Here is a 21975-nt window from a genome sequence, read left to right as displayed (position 1 = left end):
CCACCAGTGGCTCCTTGGAATTGGGCAGTGGTGCTTCGGGCCTTGCAGTGTCCTCCATTTGAACCTCTTGAGTTGGTGGAACTCGAGTGGATGACACTTAAGACTGTGTGTTTTTCTCCTGGCAATTGCTTCGGCCAGAAGAGTGTCAGAATTAGGCGCACTTTCTTGCCGTTCCCCTTTTCTGATTTTTCACCAGAACAAGGCACCTGTCCGGGCGTTCTTCCTAAGTCTCTAAGTTCCACATTAATTAGGAAATTGTTGTGCCGTAATTTCAGTCACTTGATCTCTCGGCTGGTGAGGCTTCCTTAGATGTTGCCCGTGCTCTCAAAGTTTTTTATTGATCGCACTATTTCCATTCACAAATCTGGTTGTTTGTTCGTCCTCTTTGGTTTTCACAAGAGGGGTTGGCCTGCCAACAAACAAACTTTGACCTGTTGGCCTCGTTTGGTTATTTGTGAAGCTTATTCACATTAGGGTTTACCTGTTCTGGCCTCTGTTAAGGCTCATTCCACTCGTTCTGTGGGTCCCTCGTGGGCTGCCGGCCGTGGCACCTCGGCTGTAAAGGCTGTGTAAGGCGGCCACCTGGTCTACCATACAGACTTTTCTACAGTTCTATAAGTTTATGGGAAAGATTTCTGGACTGCACAACCTGACTATATATATCTCAATTACCAGAACCCCAAAAGGCCCTACCCTAGAACAATAGCTATCTAATAAAACAAACCCCAAGCCTAAATTCGCCCTCTACTCCGAGTTATGCCTTCCCAAAATTCCACCTTAGACTACTGCAGAAAAGTGGTCCTAACCGGGAGTGTAAGAAAAAACTGACAATTGGAACTTTAGATTGTTCCCAAATCCTCTTTTTTTTTTTTTTACCCTGAAATTTGTCATGCAGAACCGAGCGACAGCTCTACTCGTCAGCTGGGTACCTCCAATAGCTTTTGAATTGTATCACCTCAAACACTCTCTGGAATTCTCTATGTGAGAACTGCCATTTTTTTTGCGATTCACCCTTAATATAAGTGCACGACTGTATGCATGTATGTGTATGTGTGTGTGTATATGTATGTATATATATATATATATATATATATATATATAATAATTGAAAAAAGAGCGCACTCACCCGGCTTTTCCAAAATTGAAAGGTATACTCAACAGTTTATTGCATCATGTAGTCATAGAAAGTCGACGTTTCGGTCCACACAGGGACCTTTCTCAAGACCAACAACCTGCACAGCAACCACACATAGTGAAGATGAAGCCCCATACTGACACCTGTGTGCCCTTATATACCCATAACAACGATAGTATACATCTGCAGCATAATTGCCAACCGGAAGTCACCATCTCCAAGCTCCAACATCGTTATGACCATATCTCATATCAGCCTTAGTATAACAACATCTTTAATATATAACATACCTAGTGCACCCGTTCACATTGTAACCCATCTAGGTACAGCCACGCGCTACTCAAAGCATCACGGCATACTCCCCGCAGTCTCTCTCTAAGCAAACAAGAGTATTAAATCTTTTAGTAAAAGCAGTACTTTTGATCCAATATCTACAAATCCTAGTTTAAAGACAATTTTGAGAATGGTGGACCAGGATATAAAAATCGATGCTGCTGAGAATAAAAAGAAGTTTGATAATCTGAGATTTGATGAAAGACAGGCTTTGAAATCTTTACGCAGCAATACATCTATAGTAATAAGAAATGCCGATAAAGGTGGGGCAGTGGTTATACAGGGTTTTGAGAAATATGATGCTGAGGTTAAAGAACAACTGGCTGACATCTGTACATATTCGAAGTTAGAATATAACCCGATGATTCGCATTAAGAAGGAAGTTGATGATCTCATTGATACAGCCCTTAAGTGTGGGTGGATCGATGATAGCACTGCTGAATTTTTAACTGTGGATTTTCCGGTGTGTCCTGTTATTTACACTCTCCCAAAGGTGCATAAATCGATGGTTGACCCACCTGGCAGACCTATAATATCTGCCAGGGGGTCAATTTTACAGCCAATTGCGCAGTTTCTCGATCGTTATTTACAGCCTTTAGTACAATCTACTAGGACCTATCTTCAGGATACGGGTAATTTTTTGAAAGATTTAAAATCTATTGAATCTCTGCCTCATGATGCCTTATTGGCTACTTTGGATGTAGTATCTCTATATACCTCTATACCACATGATGATGGGATAGAGGCCGTTAGGGAAGCCCTTGTACGGGGCCCATATAATGGTCCACCAATTGAGTTCATGTGTGAGCTCTTGGGTAAAGTATTGAGGTGTAACCACTTTATGTATCAGGGGGAGTACTATATCCAAATTGCGGGAACTGCTATGGGATCGAATATCGCACCCGCATATGCTAATATCTACATGAATAGATTTGAGCATAAATATATTCTGCAAGAATTTTTTGAGGATATACTGTACTTTCGTCGATTTATAGACGATATATTTTTGATATGGGGGAATGATGCCGAATCATTTAACAGTATGGTTAAATCTTTTAACGATTTGAATAGCCCTATAAAATTTACAGCATCGATTGACGCAGCAACTTTGAATTTTTTGGACGTTACTGTGTTGAAAATGGGGTGCACACTTGAATTCACCCTATATCGGAAGCCCACTGACAGAAATATGTTGTTGTGGGCCACAAGTCACCATCCAGATTCACTCAAATCGAATTTGCCTATATCTCAATTTCTGCGCATATTGAGGAACAACTCTGACAACTCCAGAGCTGAGATACAATTGGAGGAGTGTAAACGGCGATTTATTGAGAGGGGCTATCGTCCCAAGGTGGCAAAAAGGTGCCTCACCAGAGCTAAAAAGTCATTCTATATGGGATCCAATGAAGGTGGGTCCGAGAAGAACATCTCTAATAGAGTGATTCTTAACACTCGTTGTGACACCAGCCTGAAAACAGTACAGAGAACGGTGAAAAGACATTGGCCATTGGTAACCAGTGACACTGCATTTAAGAAATTACAAGGTCATCGACCACTATTGAGTGTGAAAAAACGGGACCCAATCTAAAGGACGCCCTATTGAGACCTAATATGCAACCTGTAAAATGCGGGGACGATAATTGGTTATCGCAGCAGAAAGGCTGTTATAGATGTCTCGGATGTACAACCTGTCGAGCAATGATAGTGGGGAAGTACTTTAGTCACCCACACACTGGGAGAAAGATCTACCTTCGTTATCGGTTGACCTGCCTTATGGATCATGTAATCTATTTGTTGATGTGTCCCTGTGGCCTGATGTACATTGGGAAAACGATACGCACTTTTCGCGAAAGGATGAACCAACATAGATCATCAATTTGTTTGGCCTATAACAGTGGCTCTTCTGATAAACCTGTGGCGTTGCATTTCCTCAAGGAAAATCACCAGTTGGCAACATTACGTTGTATGATGATAGATTGGATACCCCCATTATCAAGGGGTGGTGACCGAGGCTTGAAGTTACTAAAGAAGGAAGCGTGGTGGATACACCATTTGGGAACAGTGGCCCCCAGGGGCCTTAATGAGATGAATTCTTTTTCTATTTTTGTCTAAGGGCTTATCGTCTAGATTAATACCTGAGATGTTATGATTCGGTATCACTAAGTTTTTTTGTTTTAAAACAGCTGGTGATCAGGTTAATTATAATGAATGTGTTTTATATTTTTAATATGTACATGTGTTGTATTTTCATATTAGAAGTATCAAAATGGTAATTTATGGGTGTGTTCACTGACACCTGTGTGTTCTGGACCCTGACTATGAGTGATATAACGTAGATTAGGAGTTGGTATTGGGCTCTACACTTTAAGTTTTCTGGTTCATGGTAATGGACAGGGAGACTGTTATGACACTGTGGAACACTAACTGCCATTTAGTTATGTGTTCCGGATCTCTCATTCGGCTTGTGATTTGATCATGTGATCGGCTCCTAATGCAGGTGGAACGCAAGCCTGTTCAGTTGTCAGGTTATGCGTTCCACGCCTCGTAGCCACCTAGTGTGGGACTTCCTGGCTGTTTGCTTAGAGAGAGACTGCAGGGAGTATGCCGCGTTGCTTTGAGTAGCGCGTGGCTGTACCTAGATGGGTTACAATGTGAACGGGTGCACTAGGTATGTTATATATTAAAGATGTTGTTATACTAAGGCTGATATGAGATATGGTCATAACGATGTTGGAGCTTGGAGATGGTGACTTCCGGTTGGCAATTATGCTGCAGGTGTATACTATCGTTGTTATGGGTATATAAGGGCACACAGGTGTCAGTATGGGGCTTCATCTTCACTATGTGTGGTTGCTGTGCAGGTTGTTGGTCTTGAGAAAGGTCCCTGTGTGGACCGAAACGTCGACCTTCTATGACTACATGATGCAATAAACTGTTGAGTATACCTTTCAATTTTGGAAAAGCCTGGTGAGTGCGCTCTTTTTTCATTTATTTATATTGGCTCCTTTTTGGATATGCAAGCCTGAGTGTGGCACCCCAGCAAGGATGTACATTTAATAGTGAGTGCTGCTCTATTCCTGATAGATATATATATATCTATGTGTGTGTGTGTGTGTGTGTGTATATATTATGTGTGTGTGTGTGTGTGTGTGTGTGTGTGTGTGTGTGTGTGTGTGTGTATATATATATATATATATATATATATATATATATATATATATAATTATATATGGACAATGTCCCGGCACTCGTCAGAATATAAAGATAAGTGCGCAGGTGCCCTCCAAGGAACAAACAGTCCGAATTACAAAAAATAAATGGCGGCACTCAGCGTCTTGCAAAAATACAAACTCCGTTTAATCCATCCTACGACCGTTTCGGGCACATGCCCGTCATCAGGGATATGAAACACCAATACAAACAAACCGTACAATCTGGCCTTTGATGTGTTTGGGTCATTTGTGATAAGAAGCATTCCCAATTTGGACATTTTGTTAGCAATCAATTAATATTGCATCTGATTTGATAAACAAAATGTTATTAGTTATGCTATTTTGAATACCTGGTTTTGGAATAATTGGATATAAGAATTAACCTGCACTGGCTGCTCGTCTTAATGTAAACAAAATAATAATATATCTAACTGTCAGGATTCTGCCTGGAATCGGCTGTTACTTACCGCAGCGCCGGCTTCCCCTCACTAGCGAGAGCAGTGAGACGTCCGATGCAGCGGTAGGTGACTTGCTGAGTATTCTCCCCGTGGTCCAGGTGACTTCCACGCAATTCTCCAGATATGAGTTCCTGTGGCGGGGGTCATGGGCGCAGCCATCTTGGCTAAATCACCTGATAGATCCTTATCCAATGGTAGCTGTGTCAGTTCTTAGCTGACTTTTTCATCCAATGGACAGCTACCTGGAGGTATAAACAGGTAACAGGAAGTTGCCTGAGCAACTTCGGTATTTCCTAGATAGTTGCTGTTTGATTCATTCCAGGCTTCACCTGCAATCTTCCAGAGACTCTTCCCAGTGTTTTTTTCCAGTCTATACTCAGTACATCACCTATAAACTGAGCCCTAGAGATTATTTACAGTGTTCACCCTGCACTCAGATTCCAGTCTGTTCTCTGAACATCTCCCAGTGCAGATTCCCGGAGCACCACTCTGGTGCTTGCCCTGCGACAAGAGCCACAGAGTGGATAAGTGCGATGGTGCCCTCCAAGGAACAAACAGTCCGAAATACAAAAAATAAATGGCGGCACTCAGCGTCTTGCAAAAATACAAACTCTGTTTAATCCATCCTACGACCGTTTCGGGCACATGCCCGTCATCAGGGATATGAAACACCAATACAAACAAACCGTATATATATACCATAAGTGATTTACCTTAATCAGGCGATTGTCCACAGCCTGTCTGCGACGCTGCAAATCCCCAGCGGCACGTGCCCACACTGCAGCGTCACCGTCTCTGGGACGTCACAGAGCCGCGACCAGTAACCGGGCAAATCGGATGACACACCAAGCGTTGCTATAGCAGCGCAATACAATCTAAAACATAAATACAAAAAACAATGACAATATTATAACTGTATACAATGCATATCAAATAATAACAAATAAATGATAACTTAAATATAGTTGAAACAACATTTAAAGAAAATTATCTATATTAAAGAAAACACTGTAACCCCCAGGATTCATTAAGCCCTTTGGGGGCCATTGTATCCAATTTAAAAATCCAGCGACATTCAGCTTGCAATAGACTTTTAGCCCTATTACCACCTCACACTAGGAGGAATATGGTCAATGACTTTAAATCGAAGGTCCGCTACACCATGTTGCGTTGATATCCAGTGTTTAGCCACTGGTTGATCACTCTTACCAGAATTATTACCTGAACGTATGGCAGATCTATGGAGCGCCAAGCGCTCTTTGATATGTCGCTCGGTCTTACCTACATAATGTAGGCCACATGGGCAGGAAAGTAAATAAACCACAAAAGTAGTACTACAGGTAACAGGGAAACCAATATAATATTTTTTCCTAGTGTAAGGGTGATGAAAAGTGTCACCCAAGGTAGCAGATCTACAGGTGATACATCCAAGACATCCATTCTTTTGACTAAGGAAGTGAGGAGGTTTTTGCCTCAGTTTGGCGACATCTAGATGGACCAATCTATCCTTTAAATTACGGCCTCTAGTATAACAGGGCATTACTTTAGTGTTAACCAAGAGTGGAAGTTCGGCATCACTACTTAATAAGGGCCATAAGCTTTTTACAATCCGTGTGGTATCCGTGCTTCTGGTGGTATAACGATTTACCCACGGCACCTTTTTGACTGAATCTTGTTGTACAATTTTAGATTGTAAAGCAATATCACGACTAATATTACGTACCTTTTCTTTAATAGTAACTCGTGTCTATTAATAACCTCTTGCCACAAATTTATTGACCATTTTATCAAGTTGATAATCAACTTGAATAGGGTCACTAGTAATGCGTCTAACACGTAGGAATTGTGAATAGGGCAAGCCATGCCGTACAGGTAATGGATGGAAGCTATCGTGTCGTAGGATAGTGTTACGATCAGTCTCCTTGATGTATAGATCAGTACTAAGAATACGATCATCAATAAAGATACTTACATCTAAAAAATTTACATTTGCTCTATCGATTGAATAAGTAAATTGGACTTCATGGCCAGTCTGGTTATGTGTCTCAAATAGTTCCCTTAGTTCACTGAGCGATCCTAACCAAAAAATTAATAAATCGTCTATGTACCTGAAAAAAAGGACAAATTTCTCCACAATAGCTGGATTGCTGAAGAACAAATTCTGTTCAATCATATGCATATAGGCATTTGCATAAGATGGGGACACATTGGACCCCATAGCGCAGCCCGCACATTGTAGATAAAATTTGTTGTCATAAACAAAATAGTTCCTGGTGAGAACTAATTCCAACAATTTAATGAAAAGGTGTACAGGTGGACCAGTGTACAAACAATTATTACTAATTAGATTCTCCACTGCTCTAAGGCCCTCCTTGTGCGGGATACAGGTATAGAGACTCGTACTATCCGCACTGCAAAGGAGGGTCTCCGGAGGTAGTTTACCCAATTCCTTGAATTTAATCAATAAGGAGGTGGTATCCTTTAGATAGGTGGGAATGTTTTGTACACAAATGTTAAGATAGTAATCTAACATTACTGAAATAGGCTGGTACAATGATCCCCTGGCCGAGATGATAGGACGGCCAGGGGGATCTACCAAAGACTTATGTACCGTAGGCAAGGTATAAAACAAAGGTACAATGGGATAATCAACTGTCAACACACTTTCTACTTCAGGGTCCATAGGGGGTTCACAGGGTTGACCTTGGGGTATAGGTTGGGAACCAAATCCGGGCACCACGCAGTTAAAGCTTTTAGCTCCCAGGATGCACTTGGGTCCACTCTCCCTATAACCCCACCCCCAGCCAGAGGCACCTCAGTTAAGTTGGTGCCCGGCCGGAGTCGGGTCACCGTTTAGTGCAGTAGGGAGCTGATTAACAGCCCCTAAGCTATATATTTTTTCAAAGAACAGAGTTTTTTATTTTTTACTTTGGACTTTTAGAGCGGCAGCGTCGGACTGTCCATAGGACGTCTAAGCTGCCGCTCCATCACCCCACCGGTGCTGAGACGCCAGTACAGATCTGGGGATCTCAGCGGGACCCCAGAGTCTGTACTAGCCGGACTCTGCGGGCGCCCAGGACTGCTGCCGGATCCACGGGGAGCAGGTAAGGCGCGGGTCACCGCTTGCGGTGATCCGCGCATTTAATATGCAGTCCTGTGCCTCCGGTCTCCGGGGACAGACTGGAGGCGCCGGCGGGCCATCCCATACCCCGTGTGTCCACTAGACCACCAGGGACTTACTGATCGGTGCAGGGAGCCGGCGTCCCAGGAGTTAATAGCCGGCCAGGGGAGGCAGCCTTCCCTGTTACAGCGGCTCCTCCCCTCACCTCAGCGCGCCTTTCAGTATGTATAGTCTGGCGTCGCTGAGCTGCTTCCTCCGCGGGCCACGCTTCTTCTGAGGTCTCCAGCGGCCATTTTCTTGTGGTGCAGCAGAAATCTGTGGAGATGGCAGTGAGTCCAGTCCCCCTGCGTACCTCACCATCAGGTCAGTGTACACAGCGCTGTAGCCTTCCCAGACACTGAATCTGGGTAAGTTGAATGCAGTGTAATAGTGCAGTATATTATATGACATGTTTATGTATATATCTGCATGGTATGTGACTTATGCTAGTGCTGACTGTCTGTACTTAATTCTCTCACCTGTCAGTGTATATCTATCCCTTTTCTTTATCTGCCCTAATACAGCTGTACTTAGGGTGGTTCTGAGACCTCACATTTATATACTCGTTAATATTTGTGAGGTTTGTCACATACTGTTGCGTGCTGCACGTTGCCACATTTTAGTTGGAACTGTGTGTTGTATACGCTGAAAATGGGTCCCTGCGGCTAATTTTGGCATCAGTCAGGACCAGTATAGCACTGCTTGATATTTCCGCCAAGATTGGTCAGATATGTTTGACCAGGAGATAGAGCGTTATACGGCACCCATTTTTACTATCCTGCAAGTCATGTGCTGCAGGTGTTAGTGCGGAGGATTTGTTTCATAAAGTGTTCTGTGTGTGGCGTCATCTGGTGCCGGCCCCTTTCACGACCCCCTTGGGCGGTTTGTTTTCTCGGGTTCCTCTCAATTGCGGATCGCCGGGCGGGTCCCATTGTTGTACCTCACTTGGGGTTACTTCACCATACTGCCCTTTTCATCTCAGGGTATCTCGCAGTTTCTTGCACTCTTCCCCTGTGACACAGACTACCGCTCCCTGCAGGGGTTGTTCGCAGAATATGAATTCCCCCTGGTGCCACAACACTCTGTCATTCCCCTTGCAGAGATTACCACAGCCACCCTGGGTGGATGTCGTTTTCTACGAAACGCAAAGTGGCGTGGGTTGACGCCCTGTGGTTACTTCCCAGTTGGCTCTGCCGTGAACTGGATACTGTTTTGGGCTCTTTCCCTCTTACACGGGGGGAAGCCTATTTCAGGTATTATTATCCCTGCTTTGGGGCTGGTAGCAGGTCCATTCTGGTTAGAGTGAATGTTGACCTGCACTTGTATCATACACCCTCAGTCTTACGTGCCTTCGGGTTCCCTGTTGCTGACTAGCGGGTGGATCGCATGGAGGGACTCTGGCTGTTGCCAGATACGAGGTATTGCAACAGTGTTTGGCCTCCTGTCCCAAATTCCCTGAGGGTCATCACGAGTCCCTCCTGGGGTGGATGGGCGTGTTACTCGTCTGATTTCAGACGTTGACGCCTCCCATTCCTGCGTGGTCAGATTCTTTGGATCCGTAGGGGGTAACTCTGCCTGAAGTCAGTATACTCGCTTTCAGGGCTTGTTACCCATCCTACCATGGTTATAGCATGGTTGGTTAATACTATTGCATACTGAGCTGATGCATTTGTAATGTTTTTTCCCCTCCAACACGTCTGGGGTTCAAATGTATTTGGTCGCTCACGTAATATATGCAGTTGTCATAGGTGGAAATGCCTATATTGAATATCAGTCTCCTAACTTTCAGAGATTTCCGGCTGCGACTGTATCCTCCGTAATACCCTATGGCTGCGCTCTGGGAATGCAGAGGTGCAGATACCATCTATAGGGTAGATCTTGTTTGGTCCTGACCTTGACAGGATTGTAGTAACATTGGCAGTATTACTAACGACAAGTTTACCGCCTTCAGCTATGCCCACTACAAGGCCTCCGACTAAGTCTGTTAAGTCTTTTTGTCCTCTGGGTCAGCCTAAAGGTCTGTTTCTTCATAGACTGTCGGCCTCTATGAGGGCCAACATATCCAGTACCGAGCAGGCCTGGACTGCCAGCCAATCCTGCTTCTGAACCTACGGATATCTCTTCAGCCTGACGAGACAGGCCTACCACTGGGAGATGGCGATTTTCTCCGTTCGCCCGGTACTAGTGTCAAGTTGCCGCGGCTACGTGGGTAGGAGGGTACGCCCTCTCTTTGCTCAGGCGGACTCTTTCCAGGTGATTGTACGCAGGCCCTTATTCAGACCCGAACAGGGCCTTACAAATCCAGAAAGCTATACTGTTGTTGCGGTAAGCGGAGCTCATTAGGCCATCCCCACTTTCTCAGCGAGGGACTGGTTGTTCTGCTTTCTTTTTGGTGCGGTGGCTGAATGGTCCTCTTTGGCCTATTCTCTGTCTCACTTCCCTGAACCAGTTCCTAAAGCTACCTGGGCTCAGGAGGCAATCCCTAGGCTCCATCATACTATGTTTGGAACCTGGGGACTTTATGGTATCACTAGATATACAGGACGCGTGCCTACGGGTACTTACAGAGACCTTGCCTCAGCATGGACTGAGGTTTGCTGTATCACAGCACTTACAATTTTTCGGGCTCTGCCTGTTGGGACTGTCCTCAGCCCCACAGGGGTTTACCAGCGTTTTGGATTTTCTGACAGTTCTCCTGTTCAGTATATCCCAATGCTCCTGTACCTGGACGGCTTCCTGCTCTTAGCAGGATCGCCGGGGTTCTCTACAGCCAGATCAGGATGACCGTGGCTTCTTCAGGGTGCAGACGTTTAATCAACAGGGAAAAAGTCCTCCCTGCATCTCTCTCTGGGTATTCTTCACCTAGGAGCCCTGCTGGATTCTCAGAATCTGAGAATTCTTCTGGCGTAAGACGGCATCTCCACTCTTCCATTAGGAGTACATGGATGTCTACGCAGTCGACATATGTCTTTACACTCTGGGATGCATGGTCCACTATTCAGTGTCTGCCTTTGGAAGGGTGGAATGGGCTCAGTTCCATTCCAGGCCTTTCCTTAATTGGCTTATCTCCAGATGGAACGAGTTTTTCCTGTCTGATCTTGCTCTCTCCGGAGGCAAGTCGGTCCCTTTCCGGGTGGCTATGGTCATCTCGTCCAGGGTATTCTTGGCTACGGACAGTGTCTGGTTCGCATCCATTTCAGTGCAGTTGGACGTCTGTCGATTTCACCCTGTCAATTAACTTGTTGGAACTTTCACCTGTCTTGGGCCTTCACTCTGGCATAACTCTTGTTTCCCGGTGAACCTGAAAAAGTTCAGTCCAGGAGGGTCAGGGCAGTGGCTTCCTTTTTAGCAACACTGTTCGTTGGGTGGCAATGACAGGTATGTCACACATTCGGACATAGGCCCTCATTCAGAGCCGGACGCTCTGAGCAGAGCGCACGCTCTGAATGAGGGCCGTCCTCCATAATTATGTAGCGTCTCCTGGACGCTCGTATAGCTGTGGGTCACCACCCACAGCCTATATGAGCGTGCAGGTTGATGGTCGCGATGGTCTTGACCATCGTGACCATCGAGACCATCGCGACCATCGCCACTGCGAGCCGGAGCCTGCGGTTGAGTTTCTCAACCGCAAGGCCCGGAGTGATTTTGGCTCTATCAGAGCCAAAATCACTCCCACTGACATCACTAGTGATGTCAGTGGGCCGGCTTCTGACGGTAGGCGTTCCCCTGGGAACGCCCCCGTCTGGGAGGCACGCCCACCAAAGGGGGCGTGCTGTCAATCAACATCGACAGCACGCCCCCTTTGATCAGACACAACGAGCGAAGGAAAGTCCTTCGCTCGTCGCGTCTGGCGCATGCGCACGACGGAGCTCCCGCCGTCATGCGCAGTGCACACCATCGACCCACTTGCAAGCGGACAGCCGCTTGCGAGTGGGTCTGAATCATGCCCATAGTCCGAGGGTCTCCTCCCGACCATCTCGGCAGCGTTCATATCAAGTCCTCAGCCGTCACGAAGTGCATCCCGGGGACTAGTCTCTTCCCCAAGAGAGGTTTCATCTCCTGGTGAGCAGGGGGGCCCCCCTGAGGTGACCCTCCTGGCCTTCTGACTTTATCAGACTATGGTGTTACAGTCCAACTCTGGGGATTCTGCAGGCAACCTTCAGTGACTCTTTGTCGGTGAAGTGGTCCTTCCAATTTGAGTACCTGTGTTCTCCGGTCTCCCTTCTTCCTCGTGGGAAGTGTTTCAATCGAGACGGAGATGCTTTCCTGCTGGTGGCTCCTGATTGCCCCAGATGTCAGGGGTACTTGGATTTTCGGAGTCTCTCCATCGATACTCCATTCCTGCTGCTTCACTGCCCGGACCTGTTATCTCAGGGTCCTTGGTTTTGCCTTGGACCTGGGTCCCTTGTCTTTGACTGCGTCCCCTACAGTGGTCTTACGGCTTCCCTGGCTTTGTAATTGTTGGAATGATTAGAGCACATGGATCAGCTTTTGCTGGGACCTACCACAAACTGTGGCAGCCATAATTTTTATGGTATTGTACCTGTCGATCAATCCTCCGGTGTCCAGGATTTCCTGATATTCTGGCATTCCTTCCGGCTGCCTTGGGTTGCACCCTCGGCCTGGCCTTCCTGTCAGTGCGGATCTCTACACTGTCAGTATGATTAAGATATGGAATTGCTCCGCTCTGGTATCCAGTTCATCCTTTGGAGTGTTTTCTGGATTATTCCTCCATTTGTCCTCCCTAGGGACTCCTTGGGAGTTAGTAGTGGTTCTTCGTTCCCTCCGGGGACGGTCTATGGAACCGCTGGTTGTGATAGCCATTACAAGGTCTATTGCTTAGGCTCTCTCTTTCTCTCAGGGTGCTTATATCACCCAGGTGAGTGTCGGAATTGGGAGCGTTCTCATGTGGCTCCCTCTTCTGGAGGGCATCATGTCAGGGTGTGAGTTGCTCTCACCTTGTGTTTCTTCTTAGTGATTTTTAGGTTCCATATTATTCTGGAACTTATGGTATGGCCATTCAGTCCCCAGTCCTCTCGGCTGGTGTGTCCTCATTGACTGTGGTCCGGCCTCTGTGGATTTATGTGATCCGTTCAGGTTCCTTACGGAAATCGGACTCCTTATTGGTGGTCTGGGATTTCTGGTTTTAACAGGAAAGGATGGCCGGCCTATAGCCAGATGTTGGCTGGATGGCCTCGTATGTCTTCTTCAGGGGCCTCCCTTGGGTAGGCCTTTCTGTTGTTGATGCTTGTTTTTTCTCGGGCCATGTAACCCTCGTGGGCGGCTCGCTGTGGCGCCTTGGCTGTGTTGCCTTACTAGGTGGCCACGTGATCTTCTGTCCACACCTTTTTTTAAGGTTCTAGGCATTGATTTCCTTTGCCTCTCAGGATGCTTCCTTTTTGGCGACTGATTCTCCTCTCAGCACAGGAGCGTCCCCACCCTTGGTTGAACTGCTTTGGGACATCCCCAAGGTCAACCCTGTGGACCCCCTATGGACCCTGAAATAGAAAACAAGAGATATGGTAAGAACTTACCTTTGTTATCTCTGTTTCTACGAAGTCCATAGGGTCCACAGGGCGCCCGCCCTGACGCACCTGGCTTCATATGGGTTGTGTGGCTGGTCACCGGTTTTCCGTCTCCCATTTCTGTGAGTATGGTTATTGAGTGTTCCAGTTTTCTCTCTCTTTTTCTCTCCTCCTGCCTTTGGCTACTTACAAATTGAGGTGCCTCTGGCTGGGGGTGGGGTTATAGGGAGAGTGGACCCAAGTGCATCCTGGGAGCTAAAAGCTTTAACTGCGTGGTGCCCGGATTTGGTTCCCAACCTATACCCCAAGGTCAACCCTGTGGACCCTATGGACTTCGTAGAAACAGAGATAACAAAGGTAAGTTCTTACCATATCTCTTGTTTTTCAAATCTGCAGAAATCAACCCCTCATTGACTGCTTCAGACAAAACTAAATCTAGCTATTTTTTATAGTGTTTCGTAGGGTCCCTCTGCAATGGCTCATAAGTGTGATTATCTGACAATTCTCGCATACACTCCCTATCATAATTTTCGAGATCTTGTACCACTATTGATCCCCCCTTATCGGCACCCCGTATAACAATATCGGTGCGCTTTTCCAGGGATAATAATGCCTAATATTCATCTCTAGAAAGATTATTAGTAAAGAGAGATTTCTGGGGCAATTGCGCTACTTGATGGTCAACCAGCCGTGAAAAAGTCCTAATAGAGGCATTAACAGTATTTGGGTCAAATCTAGAACGAGATTTAAATTTATTTAAAGGTGGCGGTATCTCTTGTAATTGAGAACTCGGCTCTGATACAGTAGATACAGTATGTTTACCAAAATAATCTTTAAGACGTAGGCCTCTATTAAGTCTGAAAGTGTCCACTTTCCACTGAAATGCATCCGGTTTACTAGTCGGAATATACGAAAGTCCTTTTGATAAGATTTTCTCCTCTAAAGGTGTAAGGGTAGTCTTGGAAATATTAAATATGGCATTCATGTCTTGCGAGGTGGTCTCCTGGGGGCCTCTTTGCCGCGTGTTTTGCCTGCCACGGCGGGTCGGTCTGCGCTTGGGTTGTCTATTGCCGCCCTGGTGGTAACTCCTAAAGGGTATTGTTGCCCTTGGATAGAAGTAGTGGGCAGGCCTTCCACTTCACTGGCTGATGTGGACGATCCTTCATACTGACTAGTAGCCCAACGTGTCCTAGTGTATTTACGAAAAGGACACTGTCCACCTGAGGTAGAATTAAGCCATGTGTAAACCCTCTGTTGCTGATAATCAAGTTGTCCTTTGGACAATTTAGCTTTTTTAAACTTAATTAAATCGATCCTATATTGCTCAACTTGAGATTGAAGTTTGTCCAACCAATTATTATTGGTATCTTGTATTAGAGTGTTCTTCTGTTCATTCTCAAATACCACAATTTTCTTCTTAACATCCTTGAGCTCACGTGTAGTTTCATCGATAACCAAAAGGATCAGGTCCATAGAACACTTGTTGAGTATTGCTACCCATTTCCGACAGAAGGGAACACTGTATCTCCCTATAGTCGGAATGTTGTGGATTCTAAATCCACGCGGAATTTGTTTGGCTTTATGATAATCCGACAGGGAGATACCGTGATATAGGAAGTCCAGTTCTTTCTTTTTTAAACTTAACAATTCCTTATACAGTTCTTCTTTGGGTGCTACATAAAGAGTATCTCCAAGCTGTTCTTTATATAAGATGGCCTCTGCTTCAATGTCTGAGAAGCTAAACGTTTCCCCAGTGTCAATTTGGGCAAAGAGATTGTTAATCTCAGTGTTATCTTCATGCGTAGACATCATACACTAAATATTGTCAAAAAAATTATAAACCACAAATCTTCACAAGCAAGTGACAAGTGTGGTGAAAGATTCCTCACTGATGAATATATAATTAGAAAATGAGTAGAACGGTGACTTGGACTAATGTGATCCAGACTCCAGTCTGTAACACATCCATGCAGTAATAGACAATGTCCCAGCACTCGTCAGAATATAAAGATAAGTGCGAAGGTGCCCTCCAAGGAACAAACAGTCCGAAATACAAAAATTAAATGGCGGCACTCAGCGTCTTGCAAAAATACAAACTCCGTTTAATCCATCCTACGACCGTTTCGGGCACATGCCCGTCATCAGGGATATGAAACACCAATACAAACAAACCGTACAATCTGGCCTTTGATGTGTTTGGGTCATTTGTGATAAGAAGCATTCCCAATTTGGACATTTTGTTAGCAATCAATTAATATTGCATCTGATTTGATAAACAAAATGTTATTAGTTATGATATTTTGAATACCTGGTTTTGGAATAATTGGATATAAGAATTAACCTGCACTGGCTGCTCGTCTTAATGTAAACAAAATAATAATATATCTAACTGTCAGGATTCTGCCTGGGATCGGCTGTTACTTACCGCAGCGCCGGCTTCCCCTCACTAGCGAGAGCAGTGAGACGTCCGATGCAGCGGTAGGTGACTTGCTGAGTATTCTCCCCGTGGTCCAGGTGACTTCCACGCAATTCTCCAGATATGAGTTCCTGCGGCGGGGGTCATGGGCGCAGCCATCTTGGCTAAATCACCTGATAGATCCTTATCCAATGGTAGCTGTGTCAGTTCTTGACTTTCTCATCCAATGGACAGCTACCTGGAGGTATAAACAGGTAACAGGAAGTTGCCTGATCAACTTCGGTATTTCCTAGATAGTTGCAGTTTGATTCATTCCAGGCTTCACCTGCAATCTTCCAGAGACTCTTCCCAGTGTTATTTCCAGTCTATACTCAGTACATCGCCTATGTACTGAGCCCTAGAGATTATTTACAGTGTTCACTCTGCACTCAGATTCCAGTCTGTTCTCTGAACATCTCCCAGTGCAGATTCCCGGAGCACCACTCTGGTGCTTGCCCTGCGACAAGAGCCACAGAGTGTACTCAGTATATAGCCTAAGTACTGAGCCCTAGTGGCTAGTTACAGTATTTTCCCTGCATTTTGGATCTTCAGTCTGTTCTTGAAACGTTGTATCTACTGGTGCATACATACTGTGTATTCTGTACGCACAATTGTGTACAAACACTGAACCACTCTCCGGTGTGTCTAGATTCGCACGCGGTGTATTCTGTATGCATGATCGTGTACAAACTCTGAACCACTCTCTGGTGCGTCTGGATTCGCACGCTGGGTACTCGGTGCGCACAGTAGTGTACAACTAAGGATCCTCATTCTCCTGTAGTGTCAGCAGCATATCCTCATTTTCCTCATGTCAGCAGCCTACTCCTCATCGGATTCCCTTTCTCCAGTCTCCCACACTACCACTTCAGGAGGCATTTTCATTGTGCTTACTCTGTACTATTGGTACAGAGATTATAACACCAGTGGGCCATAGCGGTGTGTCTTTCTCCAGTCCCACTCGCATCGGAACCCTGACTGAGGGACCGCGACCTGCCTGCCGGTTGCAGCTAAAACCCATATCCCGCTTGGAGGGGTCACTGGTGAACACCTCCCGGCAGGTTAGACTCCGCACCCTTGGTCAGGTCTCGTCAACATCCGATGCTTGTGGATGGGGAGAACGAACATCCAGGCCCCTCGCCCCTGATTCCTTCCTTAACCCAGGACTGCAACTTTCTTGTTCGGGGTCCATAGGGTCCACAGGATCTACCTTGGGGTATATAGTTGGATCACATCCAATGCACCAAACAGCAAAGCTTTGGAGCTCCCAGCATGCACTGGTACGCCACAGGCATTCAGTTTTATTGTTTGTTGCCCGGCAAGCAAGTTGCACCTTATGCTATGCAGCAGGACTACCTAGACACTCCTAAGTTGTTTTTTTTTTTGTTGTTGTTGTTTTATGCTTTACCTTACTATTCAAAACTTTAGAGTTTAGCGGTACCAGCTGCCGATAATGACGCTATACTGTGACTCAGTCTACCTCTGCCGACGCTGAAACACCAGCACCGCTATATGCCCTGAGGTTCTCTGCATGCCTCAGTGTGGCTTAGCTAGCGGCTTAACGCTGAGGTCCGGGACTGCATTTACTCACAGATTTTACTCACAGATTTTTTTTTTTCTTGGATAAATCATTTTCTGCTTATTTCAGATCATGCCTCTATTTCTGTTCAATATTTTACGAAGATAATACAACGGCTCCAAATTGCTGGTGTTTTCCATCTTCATTGATTCATTCTGAACATTTTTGTCAATATCTAACATCTAAATGGCAGGAATTTTCAAACGATAACTCCGAACACCAGGATGACCCAGCACTTTTTTGGGCAACATCGAAAGTGGTGATTTGTGGTCAGGTCATAGGATATCAAGCTAAACGGAGATGGGAATATAAGAAAAAATTATTTTACACCATACTATAACTGAGGCTTACCAACATTATGCAAATAATATAAACTATATATTAAATAAATATATATTATAAATAAACAAACAACAATTTATTAGAAAGTTTCTTGGCAGCAAATGCTTAATTGAAATTTGAGTATATGTCACATCGTTATTACAGTTGGGGAAATAAAGCAGGATGGTTGTTGGCCAATATGACCAGAGTGCAGAAAATTAAACATCGTATACCTGTCATAAAATGGATTGAAAAGTACATAGTACAGTAGATATTTTGACACAATTTCATTCATATTATAAAACAGTATATACAGCTTCTCCTACTGATTCTATATTGCATACTAATTTGTTGAGAAATTACCAAAATTATCTGCTGCACAAAGAGAATTTTTGAATTGAGATATTGACGAACTGGAATCTGGTATCTACAGCTATATCACAACTCCATAATAAATCTCTTGGGCCCAGATGGGTGTACAGGGGAATATTATAAAATTCTATATTGTTCCTACATTTACTAGGCTTTATAAAGGGATTCATAAAAAAACATATTCCATATCCTCATTTTAATGAGGCTTATACTATAATGCTTCCTAAATCAGAAAGAGATCCAGAATTGGTTTCATCCTATCGACCCATAACTTCATTAAATCAAGATTTTAACATTTAATCTAAAATCATAGCTTCCTCTTCAGACTTTATTACCTTTATCCTTTATCTGCTCCTGATGTGCTTCTCAGCTTAGATGCTGAGAAAGCATTTGATACTGGTTCCTGGAATCATCTGTTGAGGATATTTGAAATTTGGGCATTTGGGAGTGAGTTTTCCCAGTTTTTTCAATATCTTTATTTGATTCTTATTACATCATTAATAAGTAATGGGGAATGTGGAGACCCTTTTTTAGTAAGACAAGAGGGACAAGACAGGGGTGTCCCCTATCCCCAATATTATTTAATATAGCTTTGGATCCTCTCTTGAGGATATTGCTATCATGGTCTTTTAAAGGTATACAATTGGGATCATATGAAATAAAAATTATGGCGTTTTTAGATGATTTGCTTTTGTATATTTCTTTTGAAGAGATTACTCTGGCACCAATTTTGGATAAATTTGAAAAATATGGCAAGATAACAGTGTTTACCATTAATCAAAATAAGTCTAAAGCTATGTCTCTAGGATCTTAAATATGTCGGATGGAGCGATAAATTTCATATAACGGGCTCATAACTCAATTAAATATCTTGGAAAAATGTTACCCAGAAATATTCATGATCTTTATAGTGTGAATATGTCAATTGTTATTCGAAATTCATTAGGAGAAATTGACAAATGGAAACATCTGTTTTTGTTCTACACGGGTAGAATACATTTACTAAAAAATTATTACATACCCCAAACTTTTATATCCGCTTCATATGTTGCCTGTTTTATTAACAACAACAACAACAGGTGAGAAATTAATATATTAAACTTTCCGGAAATTTATATGGCAAAATAAGAGACCTAAAATAGGTTTGAATAAATTACAGCAAACCCCAATAAATGGAGGTGAGGTGTAAATTTCCCAGATATAAAATTTTTTTATAGCCATGCTAGTATATTAAGATATATCCGCGTTTGGATACATCATACATATTTATATACAAATAGTGACCAGTATTTTGTTTCCAAATCAAAACTTACTGTCTTTTTTTATATAACATAAGGGCTTAAATAGTGATTACTCATTGCTTTTTACCTTTCATACAAAATCATGAATTTCAAAACGGTAAAGCTATGGAGCCCTTTCAAACATGGTGTTTTAGGAGTATTAATAATAAAAAAAAAAGCAATGGTGGACACAAATAGGAAAATTCCTTTATGAACACAAGATATATTAGATAAATACTCTATACCACAGTCACAGATTTTTGCAGTATATCAAGCACAACATCACGTTTATTCAGTAATTAAAAAATGTACATAGTGATTGGTTTAATTCTTTAGATGTATTATTATTGCACCCTATGATGGGGGAAAAAACTATTTCACTTCACTATAAACTTTTACACACTTATTTGGATTTGATGAAATCCCCAAGAGGATTATCCTCTTGGACACAGATTTTTCCTCACATTTCTATAGACACAATATTATGCACATTTGCTTATTCTATACATGTTATGTCTTCATCAATGTATAAAGAGATGTTTTATAATATATTTCACAACGGAAATCTTTCTCCTTACAGGCGATTTTTGATGGGATTAACAGACTTTGGATAATGTTTAAAGTGATGCGAACTTCATGCATTGCATGTGGTATTTGTTCTGCTATTAATTACTTTTGGTGTTGGGTTCCACGAATTTCTATGACTTATCTTCTAAATTATTTACCACTTTTTCCTCAATGGGCGGTTTTGGGGATTTCTCCTGTGGCAAATAAAGTAACAATCAATAGTAAATAAATGCTGCTGGTTATTTCGGTGGAAGCCCGTAAATGTATTTTACAAGTGTGGACGCAGGGAGAGCCTCCAATACTATCTTTATTCCGTGCTAAATTATATTATTCTTTTTGAATTGGTTGACTGGAAGCTTCCCTACATAGGGCCGAATTCAATTAGCCGCAAAAAGCGGCATAAATTCGCTTCATTCGCCTGTTTTGCCGCAATGTTTTCTCCATATGCGTCCCTGCTTTTTGCCCTATTCAATTGTAAAACAGGCGCAAACGTGGATAGGCAAATGTTTTATACAGTGAAACTAGCGAAAAGGACATATTTTTTGGGAGAAATCAGTCTGTACCCCATATAAAGCTTCAGTGACCCTGGGAATCAATATAGAATAGTATTAGTAGCTGTAATAAAAGTATTTAGTGAACTTATTTTGAGGCAAAGGGCTGTTATATGCATATTTGCATATATGTGGAAAAATTATAGAAAGCAATGTTTTTTTCAGAAAAATAAGTACTGTAGTTAAATTTGGGGTACATGTAAATGGATACTAGTATATTTTGATGTCTCTAAAATGAAGATTTAAAATAACGTAAAAATACACCTGCTGCAGCCTCCTGCAATCTTAAAAACACCTGTCTCATGCATATAGCCCCCCAAATAACAGGCTCCCCACATTTTCCCATTTTCCAACACTTTTTACATAAAAAGAAAAAAAGGGGGGGGTTCCAAAGGGTTCTGGATCAATTCCCCAAATTTACACCCCAAAATAGTGATTTTGCACTTCCAATTCGCGTGTCTATATGTGAAGAAACTTTTTAGCCTATTTTATCCATGGAAAGTAAAAAGTAGAATACAGGCAAAAAGCGCAAATCGGCGAAAACTTTTCTCCAAACGGCACTTTTCACAGCTAATTGAATCCGGCCCATAAAGAGAAATCTACGGAAAATGTTTTCCTAATTTGGGAAGGCTTTATAGATTCATTGGGCTTAATTCAATTCAACACGAATTGAATAGCGTCAGGAAGGAGCTCCCGGAGCTATTCAATTCGGCGCGCTGTGAAGCCCGACTGAAGGAATTCTTCTCGCACCCCTCCTTGGGTGCGAGCAGAAATCTGACTAAACTTCTAGCGCGATGCAGTTTTCTGCCATTAGTGTGGTGGAGCCAGCATCGCACCGGCCACTTATGTCGGAGAATGCCGGTTCTTGCAACTAAACACCATGTTTAAGGCTCGAACAGGACATAACAGCGTGCTGAATTTAATAGCTTCAGGAGCTCCTTCCTGGCGCTACTCAGTTCGCATTGAATTGAATTGAGCCCAGTGTCATCTGATATGAAAAGCAAGATACACAATTGTTTTCACTCAACAC

General features: G+C 43.6%; 1 protein-coding gene across 1 annotated transcript in view; it reads left to right on the top strand.

The window, feature by feature from the left end:
• GDF9 (growth differentiation factor 9) overlaps positions 1–21975 on the top strand; it is a 42748-nt gene that overhangs the window by 17949 nt on the left and 2824 nt on the right. The window lies entirely within an intron of this gene.

The sequence above is a fragment of the Taudactylus pleione genome, unplaced genomic scaffold (genome assembly GCF_031769625.1).
Source record: "Taudactylus pleione unplaced genomic scaffold, aTauple2 ptg000349l, whole genome shotgun sequence".
Classification (NCBI taxonomy): domain Eukaryota; kingdom Metazoa; phylum Chordata; class Amphibia; order Anura; family Myobatrachidae; genus Taudactylus; species Taudactylus pleione.
Note: the sequence above shows the minus strand (reverse complement) of the source record. Positions and strands in the feature narration are given on the sequence as shown.